Source organism: Pristiophorus japonicus, chromosome 19, assembly GCF_044704955.1.
Source record: "Pristiophorus japonicus isolate sPriJap1 chromosome 19, sPriJap1.hap1, whole genome shotgun sequence".
In the NCBI taxonomy this organism is placed as follows: Eukaryota; Metazoa; Chordata; class Chondrichthyes; family Pristiophoridae; genus Pristiophorus; species Pristiophorus japonicus.
In genome coordinates this window covers 5,815,287-5,836,150 of record NC_091995.1, presented here as the reverse complement: position 1 = coordinate 5,836,150, position 20,864 = coordinate 5,815,287, and the positions used below count along the sequence as shown (strand labels likewise).

Sequence of the window (20,864 nt, the reverse complement as noted above, 5' to 3'; positions counted from 1 at the left end):
CGGAACCCAGAGACAGAGGAGAATTAAAACACAGGCCGAAATATACCAAAGGGAATCACAGACTCCAGCTGGAAAGTTAAAGGTAAAGAGGGGCAGGGGCGAGGAGCAGGGGTGAGGTAGACCACCAGTGGGAAGGACATGACAAAGGGGACATAAGAAATAGGAGCAGGAGTAGGCCATACGGCCCCTCGAGCCTGCTCCGCCAGAGCGTCGAGAGAGGTGGGAGTCGGTGAGAGGCAGCGGCCTATAAAGGCTCAGCAGTCGGGCAGTCCGGGGAGAGAGGCGGGAGTCGGTGAGAGGCAGCGGCCTATAAAGGCTCAGCAGTCGAGCAGTCCGGGGAGAGAGGTGGGAGTCGGTGAGAAGCAGCAGCCTATAAAGGCTCAGCAGTCGGGCAGTCCGCGGAGAGAGGTGGGAGTCGGTGAGAGGCAGCGGCCTATAAAGGCTCAGCAGTCGGGCAGTCCGGGGAGAGAGGTGGGAGTCGGCGAGAGGCAGCGGCCTATAAAGGCTCAGCAGTCGGGCAGTCCGCGGAGAGAGGTGGGAGTCGGTGAGAAGCAGCAGCCTATAAAGGCTCAGCAGTCGGGCAGTCCGCGGAGAGAGGCGGGACTTGTACAGCTCCAGCTGGGAGAGAAAGCAAAAAAGAAGTAGAAAGAAATCAAAAGGTGATGTCACAGCCAAGGGGGTAAGTGATTGGCTGGTGATTGGTGAGTAGCTTTTCTTTTTCTTTCTTTTTAATATCAGTCAGTAACTTTTAACATTGTTGTTGCCAATTTAAGTGTATCTAAGGGTTAAGTCATGGCAGGGGAGCTCGGTCTCGTGATATACTCCTCCTGTACCATGTGGGAACTCAGGGACACTTTCGGTGTCCCTGACGACAACTTCTGCGGGAAGTGTATCCGCCTCCAGCTCCTGACGGACTGCGTTGCAGAATTGGAGCTGAGGGTGGATTCACTCTGGAGCATCCACGATGCTGAGAATGATGTGAGTAGCACGTGTAGCGAGTTGGTCTTACCGCAGGAGAAGGGTCCACATCCAGCTAGGGAATGGAAGACCAGCAGGAAGAGTAGTGCAAGGAAGGTAGTGCGGGGTCCCCTGTGGTCATCACCCTGGAAAACAGATACACTGCTTTGAGTACTGTTGAGGGGGATGACTCATCAGGGGAGGGCAGCAGCAGTCAAGTTCATGGCACCATGGGTGGTTCTGTTGCACAGGAGGGCAGGAAAAAGAGTGGGAGAGCGATAGTGATAGGGGATTCAATTGTAAGGGGAATAGATAGGCGTTTCTGCGGCCGCAACCGAGACTCCAGGATGGTATGTTGCCTCCCTGGTACAAGGGTCAAGGATGTCTCGGAGCGGGTGCAGGACATTCTAAAAAGGGAGGGAGAACAGCCAGTTGTCGTGGTGCACATTGGTACCAACGACATCGGTAAAAAAAAGGGATGAGGTCCTACAAACCGAATTTAAGGAACTAGGAGCTAAATTAAAAAGTAGGACCTCAAAAGTAGTAATCTCGGGATTGCTACCAGTGCCACGTGCTAGTCAGAGTAGGAATCGCAGGATAGCGCAGATGAATACGTGGCTTGAGCAGTGGTGCAGCAGGGAGGGATTCAAATTCCTGGGGCATTGGAACCGGTTCTGGGGGAGGTGGGACCAGTACAAACTGGACGGTCTGCACCTGGGCAGGACCGGAATCAATGTCCTCGGGGGAGTGTTTGCTAGTGCTGTTGGGGAGGAGTTAAACTAATATGGCAGGGGGATGGGAACAAATGCAGGGAGACAGAGGGAAACAAAAAGGAGACAAAAGCAAAAGATAGAAAGGAGATGAGGAAAAGTGGAGGGCAGAGAAACCCAAGGCAAAGAACAAAAAGGGCTACTGTACAGCAAAATTCTAAAAGGACAAAGGGTGTTAAAAAAAACAAGCCTGAAGGCTTTGTGTCTTAATGCAAGGAGTATCCGTAATAAGGTGGATGAATTAACTGTGCAAATAGATGTTAACAAATATGATGTGATTGGGATTTTAGAGACGTGGCTCCAGGATGATCAGGGCTGGGAACTCAACATCCAGGGGTATTCAACATTCAGGGAGGATAGATTAAAAGGAAAAGGAGGTGGGGTAGCATTGCTGGTGAAAGAGGAGATTAATGCAATCGTTAGGAAGGACATTAGCTTGGATGATGTGGAATCTATATGGGTAGAGCTGCAGAACACCAAAGGGCAAAAAACGTTAGTGGGAGTTGTGTACAGACCTCCAAACAGTAGTAGTGATGTTGGGGAGGGCATCAAACAGGAAATTAGGGGTGCATGCAATAAAGGTGCAGCAGTTACAATGGGTGACTTTAATATGCACATATATTGGGCTAACCAAACTGGAAGCAATACGGTGGAGGAGGATTTCCTAGAGTGCATAAGGGATGGTTTTCTAGACCAATATGTCGAGGAACCAACGAGGGGGGAGGCCATCTTAGACTGGGTGTTGTGTAATGAGAGAGGATTAATTAGCAATCTCGTTGTGCGAGGCCCCTTGGGGAAGAGTGACCATAATATGGTGGAATTCTGCATTAGGATGGAGAATGAAACAGTTAATTCAGAGACCATGGTCCAGAACTTAAAGTAGGGTAACTTTGAAGGTATGAGGCATGAATTGGCTCGGATAAATTGGCGAATGATTCTTAAGGGGTTGACTGTGGATGGGCAATGGCAGACATTTAGAGACCGCATGGATGAACTACAACAATTGTACATTCCTGTCTGGCGTAAAAATAAAAAAGGAATGGTGGCTCAACCGTGGCTATCAAGGGAAATCAGGGATAGTATTAAAGCCAAGGAAGTGGCTTACAAATTGGCCATAAATAGCAGCGAACCCCACTTTTTAAAAAAGGAGGGAAGAGAGAAAACAGGGAATTATAGACCGGTCAGCCTGACATCGGTAGTGGGTAAAATGATGGAATCAATTATTAAGGATGTCATAGCAGCGCATTTGGAAAGAGGTGACATGATAGGTCCAAGTCAGCATGGATTTGTGAAAGGGAAATCATGCTTGACAAATCTTCTGGAATTTGTTGAGAATGTTTCCAGCAGAGTGGACAAGGGAGAACCAGTTGATGTGGTATATTTGGACTTTCAGAAGGCTTTCGACAAGGTCCCACACAAGAGATTAATGTGCAAAGTTAAAGCACATGGGATTGGGGGTAGTGTGCTGACATGGATTGAGAACTGGTTGTCAGACAGGAAGCAAAGAGTAGGAGTAAATGGATACTTTTCAGAATGGCAGGCAGTGACTAGTGGGCTACTGCAAGGTTCTGTGCTGGGGCCCCAGCTTTTTTCACTGTACATTAATGATTTAGACGAGGGGATTAAATGTAGTATCTCCAAATTTGCTGATGACACTAAGTTGGGTGGCAGTGTGAGCTGCGAGGAGGATGCAATGAGGCTGCAGAGTGACTTGGATAGGTTAGGTGAGTGGGCAAATGCATGGCAGATGAAGTATAATGTGGATAAATGTGAGGTTATCCACTTTGGTGGTAAAAACAGAGAGACAGACTATTATCTGAATGGTGACAGATTAGGAAAAGGGGAGGTGCAACGAGACCTGGTGTCATGGTACATCAGTCATTGAAGGTTGGCATGCAGGTACAGCAGGCGGTTAAGAAAGCAAATGGCATGTTGGCCTTCATAGCGAGGGGATTTGAGTACAGGGACAGGGAGGTGTTGCTACAGTTGTACAGGGCCTTGGTGAGGCCACACCTGGAGTATTGTGTACAGTTTTGGTCTCCTAACTTGAGTAAGGACATTCTTGCTATTGAGGGAGTGCAGCGAAGGTTCACCAGACTGATTCCCGGGATGGCGGGACTGACCTATCAAGAAAGACTGGATCAACTGGGCTTGTATTCACTGGAGTTCAGAAGAATGAGAGGGGACCTCATAGAAACGTTTAAAATTCTGATGGATTCAGACAGGTTAGATGCAGGAAGAATGTTCCCAATGTTGGGGAAGTCCATAACCAGGGGTCACAGTCTAAGGATAAGGGGTAAGCCATTTAGGACCGAGATGAGGAGAAACTTCTTCACCCAGAGAGTGTGAACCTGTGGAATTCTCTACCACAGAAAGTAGTTGAGGCCAATTCACTAAATATATTCAAAAAGGAGTTAGATGAAGTCCTTACTACTAGGGGGATCAAGGGGTATGGCGAGAAAGCAGGAATGGGGTACTGAAGTTGCATGTTCAGCCATGAACTCATTGAATGGCGGTGCAGGCACGAAGGGCCGAATGGCTTACTCCTGCACTGATTTTCTATGTTTCTATGTTTAATACGATCATGGCTGATCTGATCATGGACTCGGGTCCACTTCCCTGCCCGCTCCCCATAACCCCTTATTCCCTTAACGGTTAAGACACGGTCTATCTCTGTCTTAAATATATTCAATGTCCCAGCTTCCACAGCTCTCTGAGGCAGCGAATTCCACAGATTTACAACCCTCTGAGAGAAGAAATTTCTCCTCATTGTCCGAGACACGGCAAATTCAATAATACCGGGGGGAAGCGAAAAGTAAAAGAGGACACCGGATAGAAGTGAAATCAAAAGGAAACAGCGGGGAGTGTCAGGAACATGGAAACACCCAGGGGATGGAAATGATCAGAACATTCAAGCGTGTGGAGTGTTTAAAATAGAGAGTGGACAAGGTCATCACCTGTGGAGGGAGAAGACAGGTTAACATTCCGGGAATACACCTTGCATCGGAACTGGGAACGAAAAGATCAGCGAGGGCCTGTGTAGGGTGTAGAGTGTTTAGAATAGAGAGTGGACTATAAAGGGGGCGGGGCGGCCCTATGTGTCAGGGGCACCTGGGATATAAGAGAAGTTGATCCCGTGGAAGGTAGAAAGCTTCAAAACGAACTACTCTGGTTAGACCTCTCTAATTGTTAGAACAGCGAGCAAACACTGAGTGAGCTATAGACCCCCGGTCAGAATAAGGAGGAGGGCAGTTTGTTCTAGGACAAGCTAGGAAGGCAACGTGAGAAGGGACAAACTATTTTAATGCAGAGCTTTAATAATCTTAATATAAACTGGGAAGGCTTAAGCGGGTTAGAATTAGTTAGTGCATGAGTGCGATGTGAACAAGAGTGGGGGTGTTTTTTTTAATAACATAGGAACATAAGAAATAGTAGAAATAGACCATTTTGTGCTTCGAGCCTGCTCCCCAATTCAATAAGATCATGGTTGTTCTTCCATCTCAACTCCCCTTTCCCGCCCTATCCGTATATCCCTTGGTATTCTTCCGGCCCGGAAATCTATCAATCTCCGCCTGGAATATACTCAATGACTGAGCACCCAAAGCCCTCTGGGGTAGAGAATTCCAAAGATTCACCACCCTCTGAGTGAAGCTCTTTCTCCTCATCTCAGTCCAAAATGGCAGATCCCTTATTCTGAGACTGTGACTCCCGAGTTCTGGACTTGTCATTCATTGTAATAAAGCCAGTGAACTAGCAGCTCTAAATGAGCACTGACAGGCAACTCGCTGCTCTGTGAATGTGGGAGTGAGCGGGGGTGGAAAATCCTGCGTCTTAACCGGAGAGCGGAGCTCACAGGGATGCCTGAAGGATAGAGGCATGCCATACCGGGGGGAGGGGTAGGGGCGCAGATCCGGCAGAGCGTGGGAATAACGAGTCAAAAGGTCGGAAACAAGGAGCACTCGTTGAAGGGGTTGTGCCGATTGGGGTCTTTACTGAACTGCTCGTGGCTAGGGACACTACTGTTCGAATTCGTGTGCTCGGAAAACCAAGACAAATGGTCAAAGTTGCAGATGATTCCAAACTGTGGCAGGGAATTCCACAGTTTAACAACGCTCTGAATGAAGAAGTTTCTCCGCATCCAAACTAGGAGGGGCAGTGGGAATGGAGGAGACAGCTCAGAAATTACAGAATAAATTGGGCAATATTTGTAAGTGGGCAGGGCAATGGCAGATACAGTTTGATACAAGCACGTATAAAGTACTAGAAATGGGAAGGTAAAGTGATGACATTCATTAAGAATGGAAGCAAGAACGTGTATTTATATAGTGCACTTCACATCAGGCTGTACCAATGTACCTCTGAAATATAGTCACTATAGTAATGTGTGAAAATTTAGCAGCTGTATTGCACACAGCAAGCTCCCACAAACAGAAATAAGACAAATAACCTGATAATCTGTTATTAATGATGATCGTGAAGGGATCAATATTGGCCAGAACATCAGGCGAACTCCTCTGACCACCTTCAAAATAGTGCATGGCTTTGTTTACATGTCCAGACGGGAGCCTCGGTTTAACAACTCATTTGAAAGTTGACATCCGTGCAGCATTCCTTCAGTACCGCACTGAATTATCAGATTTAATTTAGCAGTGTATCAGAACAGGAGCTATTGCATGCTCTTTCCGTAGTCCTGGCTGATTTTTATCCCTCAATCAACATAACAAAAATGGATTATCTGGTCATGATCACATTGCTGTTTGTGGGAGCTTGCTGTGTGCAAATTGGCTGCCGTGTTTCCCACATTACAACAGTGACTGCACTCCAAAAAGTACTTCATTGGCTGTAAAGCGCTTTGGGATGTCCGCTGATCGTGAAAGGTGCTATATAAATGCATGTCTTTCTAGGTTCTACATAGCTAAATAAATTCCGAAATGTTTATATTGTCATATTTTTATGCCAACTATGTCATACTAAGAAAGTTAGCGGTCATTACTCTAAATTGTCATTCATCACCCTCTATGTGTTTCGAAAATAAAATATTGAGTATCAAATGTACAGAATGATGTTTAAATTTCTCCACAAGCATTTATTGAAACTATTGAACACCAGCAGTGAAGGACCGTCTGATCATTGCAAAGTGCTGTATGTTGTGATGATTCAATGTCCTGCATATTGTAATGTCCAGTGCATAGCAGGGCGGTTAGCAGACAGGGGCCGTGGTCCAGCTCTTCAAACGCACCTGGATATTTCTATTTCTTTCGTATATCTGACTGCCTTTTCCGTAATAACATGCCTCAGATCATTTGATAGAACACAGAAACAACCGGCCAGTGCGAGTCAGTTCTGCAATTTGACCAAAAGTAACCCATTAGTTGGGCTTGTGCTTCTAAATGTTCACAGGGAGATTGCAGAAAATTGTAGTGAAATAATTGATAACTGGTAACCAGCACTTGGACTTCCGGCCTTAGTTTTTGTCTGACAACATTTTCTTTTCATTTTCTTATAGTTGAATTGTTAGATTCGTGGAAGTAATAAAGATGGTGAGTCTGCTCTAAATACATGGCATCACCATCATCATAGGCGGTCCCTCGAGACGAGGATGACTTGCTTCCACACCAAAAAGTTCACAGGTGTTTCAATGAAGGACCTAATATTTCAGGTCCCGAACTAAATCCTGAAGGGTGGAAGATGCCTGTGCGTGGAATTTTTTTAACGTGTGGTGGCCTTTGCACACCAGCCACCACACGGGCTTGACAGAGCTCGGTCTTGGTCCAGTGGCAAAGATTAACCAAGATGACTGGAGACCAGCTCTGCTGCACGGACCCAGTGCGCACACATACTGCAGTGTGGGCTGGGCCCATGCTGCCCCTGCGCCCTCGCCTCTTCTGGGCCCCAAACTCACACCTCTCCTGGGTCCCGATCACCTCCCTCTACAATCTCTCGCCGCTCCTTCACCCCGACCTCGCCGCTCCTGCTGTACCTGCCCACGCTCCAATCAGCGACCTGGATCTTGGAGATGCCCAATCCAGTGAACCTTCTTCGCTGCCGTTGCTCTCCTGCTCCAGCACGTGCTGCTCCCTGGAGTGTTACACCACCACGCTGCTCCTTCTGCTCCCTGGCCTGCTCCGTTGGTGCTTGTAGGCCGGGGCCATGCAGACTGCTGGGCTAGGCTGCTACGCTGCTCCTTTCACTCACCATAATATATATACATCCTGGTTAGGTGCAAATAAGTTCCAATAAAATCAATGCAGAAACTCTGCAGTGAAACTGGTTTTGGGCGGGAGTGCAAAATTAGTTTGACGGGGAGGAAAATCGGGCGGTTGTAAAACGGGCTGTCCATTCACTATCGCTTGTTTTGCGCCCAAGGACCAATTTCACTCCCATTCAGTCTGGATTTCCAGGAGCGATATGAACGTGAGGTGCTATTTCTGGAGGCCCCTGACACCAGGAGGATCTCACATGCAAGGCCCGGCGGATTACAGCATTGCGGGCGCTCTGCCTTTGATGTTCCTCCCGCTTGCACCACTGAATGAAAAATTGTGGGAATGAATGTCCCATTTTCCGATTTAGCTTCGCACATCATATGAGGTTCTGCCATTTACACGGGCCCTGTACCATTCCACCCTGGCTCTTGACACCTCTGGGGACATCCTCAATTTCCAGTAAAATATGTACTAGGTCAAACATAAAAATACATGAAACACCTGTGGAACATATTAACGACTTGGAAGAAAGGACCGAGTGTAACGTAGCCAAGTTTGCTGACAATACAAAGATGGGAGGAAAAGCAATGTGTGAGGAGGACATAAACAATCTGCAAAAGGACATAGACAGGCTAAGTGAGTGGGCAAAAATTTGGCAGATGGAGTATAATGTTGGAAAGTGTGAGGTCATGCACTTTGGCAGAAAAAAAATCAAAGAGCAAGTTGTTATGTAAATGGAGAAAGATTGCAAAGTGCTGCAGTACAGCGGGACCTGGGGGTACTTGTGTATGAAACGCAACAGGTTAGTATGCAGGTACAGCAAGTGATCAGGAAGGCCAATGAAATCTTGGTCTTTATTGCCAAGGGGATGGAGTATAAAAGCAGGGAAGTTTTGCTCCAGTTATACAGGGTATTGGTGAGGCCACACCTGGAATAATGCGTGCAGTTTTGGTTTCCATATTTACGAAAGGATATACTTGCTTTGGAGGCAGTTCAGAGCAGCTTCACTAGGTTAACTCCAGAGATGAGGGGGTTGACTTACAGGGAAAGGTTGAGGAGGTTGGGCCTCTACTCATTGGAATTCAGAAGAATGTGAGGTGATATTATCGAAACATATAAGATTATGAGGGAGTTCGACAAGGTGGATGCAGAGAAGATGTTTCCACTGATGGGGGAGACTAGAACTAGGGGGCATAATCTTAGAATAAAGGGCTGCTCATTTAAAACTGAGATGAGGAGAAATTTCTTCTCTCAGAGGGTTGTAAATCTGTGGAATTCGTTGCCTCAGAGAGCTGTGGAAGCCGGGACATTGAACAAATTTAAGACAGAGATAGACAGTTTCTTTAAAAAAGTAAAAGGCTGTGGGGAACGGGCAGGGAAGTGGAGCTGAGTCCACGATCGGATCAGCCATGATCGTATTAAATGGCGGAGCAGGCTCGAGGGGCCGTATGGCCGACTCCTGCTCCTATTTCTTATGTAGGAACATAATAAAACAGAGTAACAAGTGATGTGGGATACATTCTGAAGAGAGTTCCAACTGTGAAAAGTCAATTTCTTCACTTCATTTATTTAATAAAAATGCATTCATTCTCTTTTTGCATTAAGTTGTTATCGTTGTTGTATTGGAGGCTAGTAACCATGAAATCAACAACCATTCCGACAACCAGAACGATGGAAGACAAACAGCTGGAAATCTAATAGACAAAAAAATGGAAATACACTGGTTGCTGTGGAGAGAGAAGACTGGTTAACGTTCCGGGAATACATCCTGCATCGGAACTGGGAACTGAAAGATCAGCGAGGGCCTGTGTAGGGCTGGGGGACAGAAGTGGGGGACAGAAGTGGGGGGGGGGGGGGGAAGAAGAGACAAATGGATGGTGAATTGTGGAGGGGAACTCACTGGGTGGAATGAGCTGTGAACTGCAGGAACCCGGTGACCTTCCTGCCTGTAATGTTGCTCCACAGGCAGAAGGTGGCGCTACATGGCGGTGTTTGAGATCAATCAGCAACACCTCTGCTGCCAAGCCTGTTATTAAACTGCACAATAGAAGCTGCATTTATTAAACACGAAGTGATTCGGTGCTTACTTAAAGCCCGGAAGCATAAATTAAACTTGTTGTTTGTTTTATTTTCACCTTGCTCCAGGCTCTGGATCCTTACAATTCCCGCCTGGGACTGATCAGCGAGATTTTAAGAGTCCCGCCGGGTGTAATCGGGGCGATAAAAACCAAAGAACATAAGAAATAGGAGCAGGAGTAGGCCATCCGGCCCCTCGAGCCTGCTCCGCCATTTAATACGATCATGGCTGATCTGATCATGGACTCAGCTCCACTTCCCTGCCCGCTCCCCATAACCGTTCACTCCCTTATCACTCAAAAATCTGTCTATCTCCACCTTGAAGATATTCAATAATCCACTGGGGCTGAGAATTCCACAGGTTTACAACCCTCTGAGAGAAGAAATTTCTCCTCATTTTAGTTCTAAATGGGCGACCCCTTATTCTAAAACTATACCTCCTGGTTCTAGAGTCGGTGGTTAGACTTTCTTTTGTTGGCCGGTACTTGTCTTGCGCAAATGTTACTTGCCACCTATCAGCCCATGCCTGAATGTTGTCCAGGTCTTGCTCCATGTGGACATAGACTGCTTCATTATCTGAGGATTGTCAATGGAACTGAACACCGTGCAATCTTCAGCGAACATCCCCATGAGGGGGGTTGACTTATGAGGAAAGGTTGAGTAGTTTGGGCCTCTACTCATTGGAATTCAGAAGAATGAGAGGTGATCTTATCGAAATGTATAAGATTATGAGGGGGCTTGACAAGGTGGATGCAGAGAGGATGTTTCCATTGATGGGGGAGACTAGAACTAGGGGGCATAATCTTAGAATAAGGGGCCGCCCATTTAAAACTGAGCTGAGGAGAAAATTCTTCTCTCAGAGGGTTGTAAAGCTGTGGAATTCACTGCCTCAGAGAGCTGTGGAAGCTGGGACATTGAATACATTTAAGACAGAAATAGGCAGTTTCTTAAACGATAAGGGGATAAGGGGTTTTGGGGAGCGGGCAGGGAAGTGGACCTGAGTCCATGATCGGATCAGCCATGATCATATTAAATGGCGGAGCAGGCTCGAGGGGCCGTATGGCCTACTCCTGCTCCTATTTCTCATGTTCTTATTTCTGACATGATGGAGGGAAGGTCATTGATGAAACAGTTGAAGATAGTTCACCTCAGGACACTGCCCTGAGGCACTCCTGCAGTGATGTCCTGGGGCTGAGACGATTGGCCTCCAGCAACCACAACCATCTTCCTTTGTGCTAGGTATGACCCCAGCTAGTGGAGAGTTTTCCCCCTGATTCTCAGTGACTTCAGTTTTACTAGGGCTCCTTGATGTCACACTCGGTCAAATGCTGCCTTGATATCAAGGGCAGTAACTCTTACCTCATCTCTGGAATTCAGCTCTTTTGTCCATGTTCGGGCCAAGGCTGTAATGAGGTCTGGAACCGAGTGGTCCTGGCATAACCCAAACCGGGCATCAGTGAGCAGGTTATTGGTGAGAAAGTGCTGTTTGATAGCACTATCGATCACACCTTCCTTCACTTTGTTGATGATTGAGAATAGACTGAAGGGGGGGTCAATTATCCAGCGTTTTGTAGACAGGACATACATCGGCAATTTCCCCTACTGTTAGATAAATGCCAGTGTTGTAGATGTAATGTAACAGTTTAGCTCAAGGTGGCTAGTCTGTGTCGAGGAAACTTAGCTTAAATTAACTCAGGCGGAGACTTTCAGAATTTGCTTCGAGAGAAGTTTATTACTAAAACTAACAAGATATCTTGGAGAGCCCGCTTAGTCCGTACCAAGGCAGAACTCTGAATTTAACAGGCAACCCCGCTCTATTCTTATACTATTGAAACAGGAATTTTTTCTGTAACTTACCACTTAAGTACATTATTCATCCATTCTTTGTAAATGCCATCAAAGCAAGAACTTTATCTAAAACTCCACACATAAACATTATTCATATATTCCGTGAGTACAAAGGTCATCTATTATACATGAGCATTATTCATATATTACAAAGGTCATTCCGGTAGACACATTTTATCTCTTTCTTGCATAGTTTCTCCCTGTCCTTCTGTTGATAACCAGCTATCTGGATACTCATGTAAACACCAGATAGTCATGTATATAGAATTTTCTGTTCTTTGAGGTTGATAAGGTTCGGTAATTCTCTCCAGCTTCGTGAATTGTACAGAGTCAGCAAAAGCGAACTTAACCCTTCCTTTAACCTAGGACAATGATTGGGTTTTTTCTTCTACAACTCCCTCCTTGTTGATCCTTTTCAGATCAACACGGTCTCATATGTTGGAAAAAGGGGGCTCATATCCTTCCGGGTAGGGTCGCATTTCCAGGCATTTCTCCTCATCGTAATCATCTATATTTTCTTCTATGCGATTTAACCTTTCTTTTATGAACACACCCTTTCTTTCTACACGGGATACTAGGCTCATTACTTGACCAATCAATTTTTTCACTTTTAACCATATTGCACAAATGATTATCAATAGCGCAAACATAACTGCACCCATGATTACTATGGGGTGTATAGCTAGTTTCAATATGGCTGAGGCCCTTGGGGACCATCCGTAAAACACATCCCACCAGTGGTGTACTGTTAAGGCAGTGACCTCATCAGCGATTCTTACTAGTTGTCCCTTCCTGTAAGCCATTTCAATTCTAAACGGGTGGATGTCTCTACCTCGTTTAGACAGAGCTTCCTCAATTTCCTCAATAGGGGAGGGGCACCAGTAAATGGGGGATAGGGGAGAGGCACCAGTAAATGGGGGATAGGGGAGGGGCACCAGTAAATGGGGAATAGGGGAGGGGCACCAGTAAATGGGGGATAGGGGAGGGGCACCAGTAAATGGGGATAGGGGAGGGGTACCAGTAAATGGGAGATAGGGGAGAGGCACCAGTAAATGGGGGATAGGGGAGGGGCACCAGTAAATGGGGGATAGGGGAGGGGCACCAGTAAATGGGGGATAGGGGAGGGGCACCAGTAAATGGGGATAGGGGAGGAGTACCAGTAAATGGGAGATAGGGGAGAGGCACCAGTAAATGGGGGATAGGGGAGGGGCACCAGTAAATGGGGGATAGGGGAGGGGCACCAGTAAATGGGGGATAGGGGAGGGGCACCAGTAAATGGGGGATAGGGAAGGGTCACCAGTAAATGGGGGAAAGGGGAGGGGCACCAGTAAATGCGGGCTGACGAGGGGCACCAGTAAATGGGGAATAGGGGAGGGGCACCAGTAGAAACATAGAAACATAGAAAATAGGTGCAGGAGTAGGCCATTCGGCCCTTCTAGCCTGCACCGCCATTCAATGAGTTCATGGCTGAACATGCAACTTCAGTACCCCATTCCTGCTTTCTCATCATACCCCTTGATCCTCCTAGTAGTAAGGACTACATCTAACTCCTTTTTGAATATATTTAGTGAATTGACCTCAACAACTTTCTGTGGTAGAGAATTCCACAGGTTCACCACTCTCTGGGTGAAGAAGTTTCTCCTCATCTCGGTCCTAAATGGCTTACCCCTTATCCTTAGACTGTGACCCCTGGTTCTGGACTTCCCCAACATTGGGAACATTCTTCCTGCATCTAACCTATCTAAACCCATCAGAATTTTAAACGTTTCTATGAGGTCCCCTCTCATTCTTCTGAACTCCAGTGAATACAAGCCCAGTTGATCCAATCTTTCTTGATAGGTCAGTCCCGCCATCCCGGGAATCAGTCTGGTGAACCTTCGCTGCACTCCCTCAATAGCAAGAATGTCCTTCCTCAGGTTAGGAGACCAAAACTGTACAATACTCCAGGTGTGGCCTCACCAAGGCCCTGTACAACTGTAGCAACACCTCCCTGCCCTTGTACTCAAATCCCCTCGCTATGAAGGCCAACATGCCATTTGCTTTCTTAACTGCCTGCTGTACCTGCATGCCAACCTTCAATGACTGATGTACCATGACACCCAGGTCTCGTTGCACCTTCCCTTTTCCTAATCTGTCACCATTCAGATAATAGTCTGTCTCTATTTTTACCACCAAAGTGGATAACCTCACATTTATCCACATTATACTTCATCTGCCATGCATTTGCCCACTCACCTAACCTATCCAAGTCACTCTGCAGCCTCATAGCATTCTCCTCGCAGCTCACACTGCCACTCAACTTAGTGTCATCCGCAAATTTGGAGATACTACATTTAATCGCCTCGTCTAAATCATTAATGTACAATGTAAACAGCTGGGGCCCCATCACAGAACCTTGCGGTACCCCACTAGTCACCGCCTGCCATTCTGAAAAGTACCCATTTACTCCTACTCTTTGCTTCCTGTCTGACAACCAGTTCTCAATCCATGTCAGCACACTACCCCCAATCCCATGTGCTTTAACTTTGCACATTAATCTCTTGTGTGGGACCTTGTCGAAAGCCTTCTGAAAGTCCAAATATACCACATCAACTGGTTCTCCCTTGTCCACTCTACTGGAAACATCCTCAAAAAATTCCAGAAGATTTGTCAAGCATGATTTCCCTTTCACAAATCCATGCTGACTTGGACCTATCATGTCACCTCTTTCCAAATGCGCTGCTATGACATCCTTAATAATTGATTCCATCATTTTACCCACTACCGATGTCAGGCTGACCGGTCTATAATTCCCTGTTTTCTCTCCCTCCTTTTTTAAAAAGTGGGGTTACATTGGCTACCCTCCACTCCAGAGGAACTGATCCAGAGTCAATGGAATGTTGGAAAATGACTGTCAATGCATCCGCTATTTCCAAGGCCACCTCCTTAAGTACTCTGGGATGCAGACCATCAGGCCCTGGGGATTTATCGGCCTTCAATCCCATCAATTTCCCCAACACAATTTCACGACTTATAAGGATTTCCCTCAGTTCCTCCTTTTTACTGGACCCTCTGACCCCTTTTATGTCCGGAAGGTTGTTTGTGTCCTCCATAGTGAATACCGAACCAAAGTACTTGTTCAATTGGTCTGCCATTTCTTTGTTCCCAGTTATGACTTTCCCTGATTCTGACTGCAGGAGACCTACGTTTGTCTTTACTAACCTTTTTCTCTTTACATACCTATAGAAACTTTTGCAATCCATTTTAATGTTCCCTGCAAGCTTCCTCTCGTACTCTATTTTCCCTGCCTGAATTAAACGCTTTGTTCTCCTCTGTTGAGTTCTAAATTTCTCCCAGTTCCCTGGTTCACTGCTATTTCTGGTCAATTTGTATGCCACTTCCTTGGCTTTAATATTATCCCTGATTTAACTTGATAGCCACGGTTGAGCCACCTTCCCTTTTTTATTTTTACGCCAGACAGCAATGCGCAATTGTTGTAGTTCATCCATGTAGTCTCTAAACTGTTTGGTGGTCTGTACACAACTCCCACTAGCGTTTTCTGCCCTTTGGTATTCCGTAGCTCCACCCATACCGATTCCACATTATCCAAGCTAATGTCTTTCCTTACAATTGCATTAATTTCCTCTTTAACCAGCAACACCACCCCGTCTCCTTTTCCTTTCTGTCTATCTTTCCTAAATGTTGAATACCCTTGGATGTTGTGTTCCCAGCCTTGGTCATCCTGGAGCCATTTCTCCGTGATGCCAACCACATCGTATCCGTTAACTGCTATCTTCACAGTTAATTCATCCACCTTATTCCGAATACTCCTCGCATTGAGGCACTGAGCCTTCAGGCTTGCCTCTTTATTACACTTTGACCCTTTAGAATTTTGCTGTAAAGTGGCCCTTTTTGTTTTTTGCCTTGGATTTCTCTGCCCTCCACTTTTCCTCATCACCTTTCTGTCTTTTGCTTCTGTCTCCATTTTGTTTCCTTCTGTCTCCCTGCATTGGTTCCCATTCCCCTGCCATATTAGTTTAACTCCTCCCCAACAGCACTAGCAAACACTCCCCCTAGGACATTGGTTCCGGTCCTGCCTAGGTGCAGACCATCCAGTTTGTACTGGTCCCACCTCCCCCAGACCCGGTTCCAATGCCCCAGAAGTTTGAATCCCTCCCTGCTGCACCACTGCTCAAGCCACGTATTCATCTGCGCTATCCTGTGATTCCTACTCTGACTAGCATGTGGCACTGGTAACAATCCCGAGATTACTACTTTTGAGATCCTACTTTTTAATTTAGCTCCTAGCTTCTTAAATTCATCTCGTAGGACATCATCCCGTTTTTTTTACATATATCGTTGGTACCAATGTGCACCACGACAATTGGCTGTTCACCCTCCCTTTTCAGAATGTCCTGCACCCGCTCTGAGACATCCTTGACCCTTGCACCAGGGAGGCAACATACCATCCTGGAGTCTCGGTTGTGGCCGCAGAAACGCCTATCTATTCCCCTTACAATTGAATCCCCTATTACTATCGGTCTCCCACTCTTTTTCTTGCCCTCTTGTGCAGCAGAGCACTTATTTTAAAACCGTCTACCATTTGCTGCACGCACCTTATTTTAATTCCCATTAAAAGTAAGAGTTGATCATGGCTGGAGTATTTCAGTGGATAGCAGTGGAGCAAAAATGATGTTACCAGCAATGCAGCAAATACGTCTCAATTAGCATGGGGGTTAAAATTGGCCATCAGTATTCACACAAAACAGGCAATAGTACATCAGCACCGTGTTTGACACACCGCCCAATTTTATTTTCCAATTTACTTAAATTGAGAAGAACATTGGGCAGGATGTAAGACGGTTCGCCGATTCACTCGCGCCTATTTTGCGCTAATCACGAATTTCAGACACAGTTGTTGCATCTATGCACAGATGTGTCACGGCCAAGAGCATTGTGCGATGTACAGCACGATATTCAGCTGTTCGGGAGTCTCGGGAGTAGAATTGTGGGCATATCAATTGAGGAATTTAGGACCGAGATGAGGAGAAACTTCTTCAATCAGAGAGTTGTGAACCTGTGGAACCTGTGAAACAACAACAGAAAGTTGTTGAGGCCAGTTTGTTAGAAATATTCAAAAGGGAGTTAGATGTGGCCCTTACAGCTAAAGGGATCAGGGGGTATGGAGAGAAAGCAGGAATGGGGTACTGAGGGAATGATCAGCCATGACCATATTGAATGATGGTGTAGGCTCGAAGGGCCGAATGCTCTACTCCTGCACCTATTTTCTATGTTTCTATGTTTCTATATAAGGCGCCGGGGTCGAAGTTGATCTCATAAGAACATAACATAAGAATTCGGAACAGGAGTAGGCCATCTAGTCCCTCAAGCCTGCTCCGCCATTCAACAAGATCATGGCTGATCTGGCTGTGGACTCAGCTCCACTTACCCGCCCGCTGCCCGTAACCCTTAATTCCCTTATTGGTTAAAAATCTATCTATCTGTGATTTGAATACATTCAATGAGCTAGCCTCAACTGCTTCCTTGGGCAGAGAATTCCACAGATTCACAACCCTCTGGGAGAAGAAATTCCTTCTCAACTCAGTTTTAAATTGGCTCCCCCGTATTTTGAGGCTGTGCCCCCTAGTTCTAGTCTCCCCAACCAGTGGAAACAACCTCTCTGCCTCTATCTTGTCTATCCCTTTCATTATTTTAAATGTTTTTATAAGATCACCCCTCATCCTTCTGAACTCCAACGGGTAAAGACCCAGTCTACTCAATCTATCATCATAAGGTAACCCCCTCATCTCCGGAATCAGCCTAGTGAATCATCTCTTTACCCCCTCCAAAGCTAGTATATCCTTCCTTAAGTAAGGTGACCAAAACTGCACGCAGTACTCCAGGTGCGGCCTCACCAATACTCTATACAGTTGCAGCAGGACCTCCCTGCTTTTGTACTCCATCCCTCTCGCAATGAAGGCCAACATTCCATTTGCCTTCCTGATTACCTGCTGCACCTGCAAACTAACTTTTAGGGATTCATGCACAAGGACCACTGAGGGAATGATCAGCCATGAACTCATTGAATGGCGGTGCAGGCTAGAAGGGCCGAATGGCCTACTCCTGCACCTATTTTCTATGTTTCTATGACCCCCAGGTCCCTCTGCACCGCAGCATGTTGTAATTTCTCCACATTCAAATAATATTCCCTTTTACTGTTTTTTTCCCCAGGGTGGATGACCTCACACTTTCCGACATTGTATTCCATCTGCCAAACCTTAGCCCATTCGCTTAACCTATCTAAATCTCTTTGCAGCCTCTCTGTGTCCTCTACACAACCCGCTTTCCCACTAATCTTTGTGTCATCTGCAAATTTTGTTACACTATATTCTGGCCCCTCTTCCAGGTCATCTATGTATATTGTAAACAGTTGTGGTCCCAGCACCGATCCCTGTGGCACACCACTAACCACCGATTTCCAACCCGAAGGCGGTAGCAGCAAATGGACGGTATGGCACCAGCCGCCTGTAATATGCCCATCCCGCTATGATATTTAGTTCCATTATCTTCAATGAAACTGAATATTTTGCGAGGCTTACACCAGGCGGATTGAGCAATGCCGCCCATTGTAGATTACTGGAGAAATACCACCAACGATGTCTCCGCAAGATCCTGCAAATCCCCTGGGAAGACAGGCGCACCAACGTTAGCGTCCCCGACCAGGCCAACATCCCCAGTATCGAAGCACTGACCACACTCGATCAGCTCCGCTGGGCAGGCCACATTGTTCGCATGCCAGACACGAGACTCCTAAAGCAAGCGCTCTACTTGGAACTCCTAAACGTCAAGCGAGTCCAAGATGGGCGGAGGAAACGTTACAGGACATCCTCAAAGCCTCCCTGATAATGTGCAACATCCCCACCGACACCTGGGAGTCCCTGGCCAGAGACCGCCCTAAGTGGAGGAAATGCATCCAGGAGGGCGCTGAGCACCTTGAGTCTCATCGCCGCGAGCATGCAGAAATCAAGTGCGGCAAACCTGTCCCATCCTCCCTTACCTTCAACGACTATCTGTCCCACCTGTGACGGGGACTGTGGTTCCCATATTGGACTGTTCAGTCACCTAAGGACTCATTTTTAGAGTGGAAGCAAGTCTTCCTCGATTCCGAGGGACTGTTTATGATGATAATGGTTTCGATAATGGGCGTTTTTTCCGCAATGTTAGTTACAAGTCTACCCCTCTTAGTGCTGGATTGAAATGTCGACCACGATTATCAAATCAACATCAACAGGGTTGTGGGAGTGCTATCCATTGGTGCACGCTGGCACTTAAGTGGAGTGGATCACCAGATGCTCTACTATAAAAAAAACTCTTGAAGTCGGAACTGAGGGTGCAAACTGGTTGATGCTGGGTTTTTTTCTATGCTGCTTGGGCACAGAAGAAAACCTAACTGAGGCCTTGGACATCTCGCTCCCCATCTGATTCAGCTGGCTAGCACGCCTTCAAATGGACATCCAGCACTCCGGCACAAAAAAAGGCCCCTTTAAATATGCAAATCGTGTCCTCTGCCATTGGATGTTTCGTGGAGAAACATGTGGTGCACACGAAGTGCAGGCTGGTCCCAGTTTTTCCAGGTGTTCAGAAAATCTAAACCTTTGCATTCTTTAGACCTTTATGGGGCCAGGAGGAACATTCACGCTGTGCCCTCACGCCTCCCTACCCCCCGCCCCTCCCACCAATTTTTACTCACCCCTCCCCTCCCCACCCCACCCAACCGGCCAGTTCACTACAGAAGCTGATCTCATTTCCACCGCACCGAACTGCCCTTATCATGGCAGTTTTGGACCGACAGCGAAAGCTCCCCATCATGTTCACCTCTGTGAGAATACCGTTCTGGTTGAGTAAGTAATGCGTTTGTAGTTATTTAAAATGTAATTCCACATAGCAACCGAACAATTTCCCACATTGTGTAAAATAAATGAGACATGTACCTGAGGTGTGAAATGTAAATCGTTTTTTTAGACAAGCAACGTATTTTACATATGACGAGCGAGTGTCTCACCGATATCGAACCACAGAGCTCTACACCACTCATCAAGGACACCGAGGCAGTCAGGGCCCGCTGGAAGGAGCACTTCGAAGATCTCCTCAATCGAGACTCTGCCTTTGACTCGAGTGTTCTTGACTCCATCCCGCAGCATGCGACCCGCCGAAACCCCAACGTTGCACGAGGTAGGCAAAGCCATAAAACAGCTCAAGGATAACAAGGCTACGGGTGCGGATGGAATCCCTGCTGAGGTTCTAAAGTATGGTGGAGCGGCGCTGTTGGCGCGGATACACGACCTCATCTCTCTCACCTGGAGGGAGGAGAGCATGCCGGGGGATCTCAGAGATGCAGTGATCGTGACCATCTTTAAAAAAGGGGACAAGTCCAACTGCGGTAACTACATCGCTTCTCGGCCTTTTGGCTAAGATCTGCATAACTAACCTGACCAGCCACCATGACTTCCGGGTGGTTCCTCCCTGGTCAGGAAGGTATATGCTTACATTTTTGTAAACAGGAGGTGGGTGGGATTGGTGACCCATCCACCTCCACGGAGGTGTGTGGGGGACCTGACCCATCCACCTCCATGGCACGAACCTGGTATTGCAGTACTTCCAGGAACGGTGCAGTGGCTCTAGGCCTTTTGGCTAAGAGCATTGGCGCAGAGTGATCCTTGACTGGTGCAGGGTGACCTCTGGCGTTTGACAAAGAATTGTAACGATTGGATAACGATTGGACATGAATTTAAAAAAAAAAAAAAAAAAAAAAAAACTACAGGGGAATCTCCCTGCTGTCAGCCACTGGAAAAGTTGTCGCTCGAGTTCTCCTCAACCGTGTTCTCCCTGTGGCCGAGGAGTTCCTCGCAGAGTCACAGTGTGGATTTTATCCCCTACGGGGCGCAACGGACATGATCTTTGCAGCGCGACCGCTGCAGGAAAAATGCAGGGAGCAGCGCCAGCCCTTATACATGGCTTTCTTCGACTTTAC

General features: G+C 46.8%; 1 pseudogene; it reads left to right on the top strand.

The window, feature by feature from the left end:
* The first annotated feature begins 20,281 nt into the window (after positions 1 to 20,281).
* On the top strand, positions 20,282 to 20,511 carry LOC139230697 (U2 spliceosomal RNA; annotated as a pseudogene).
* The last annotated feature ends 353 nt before the right edge of the window (positions 20,512 to 20,864 follow it).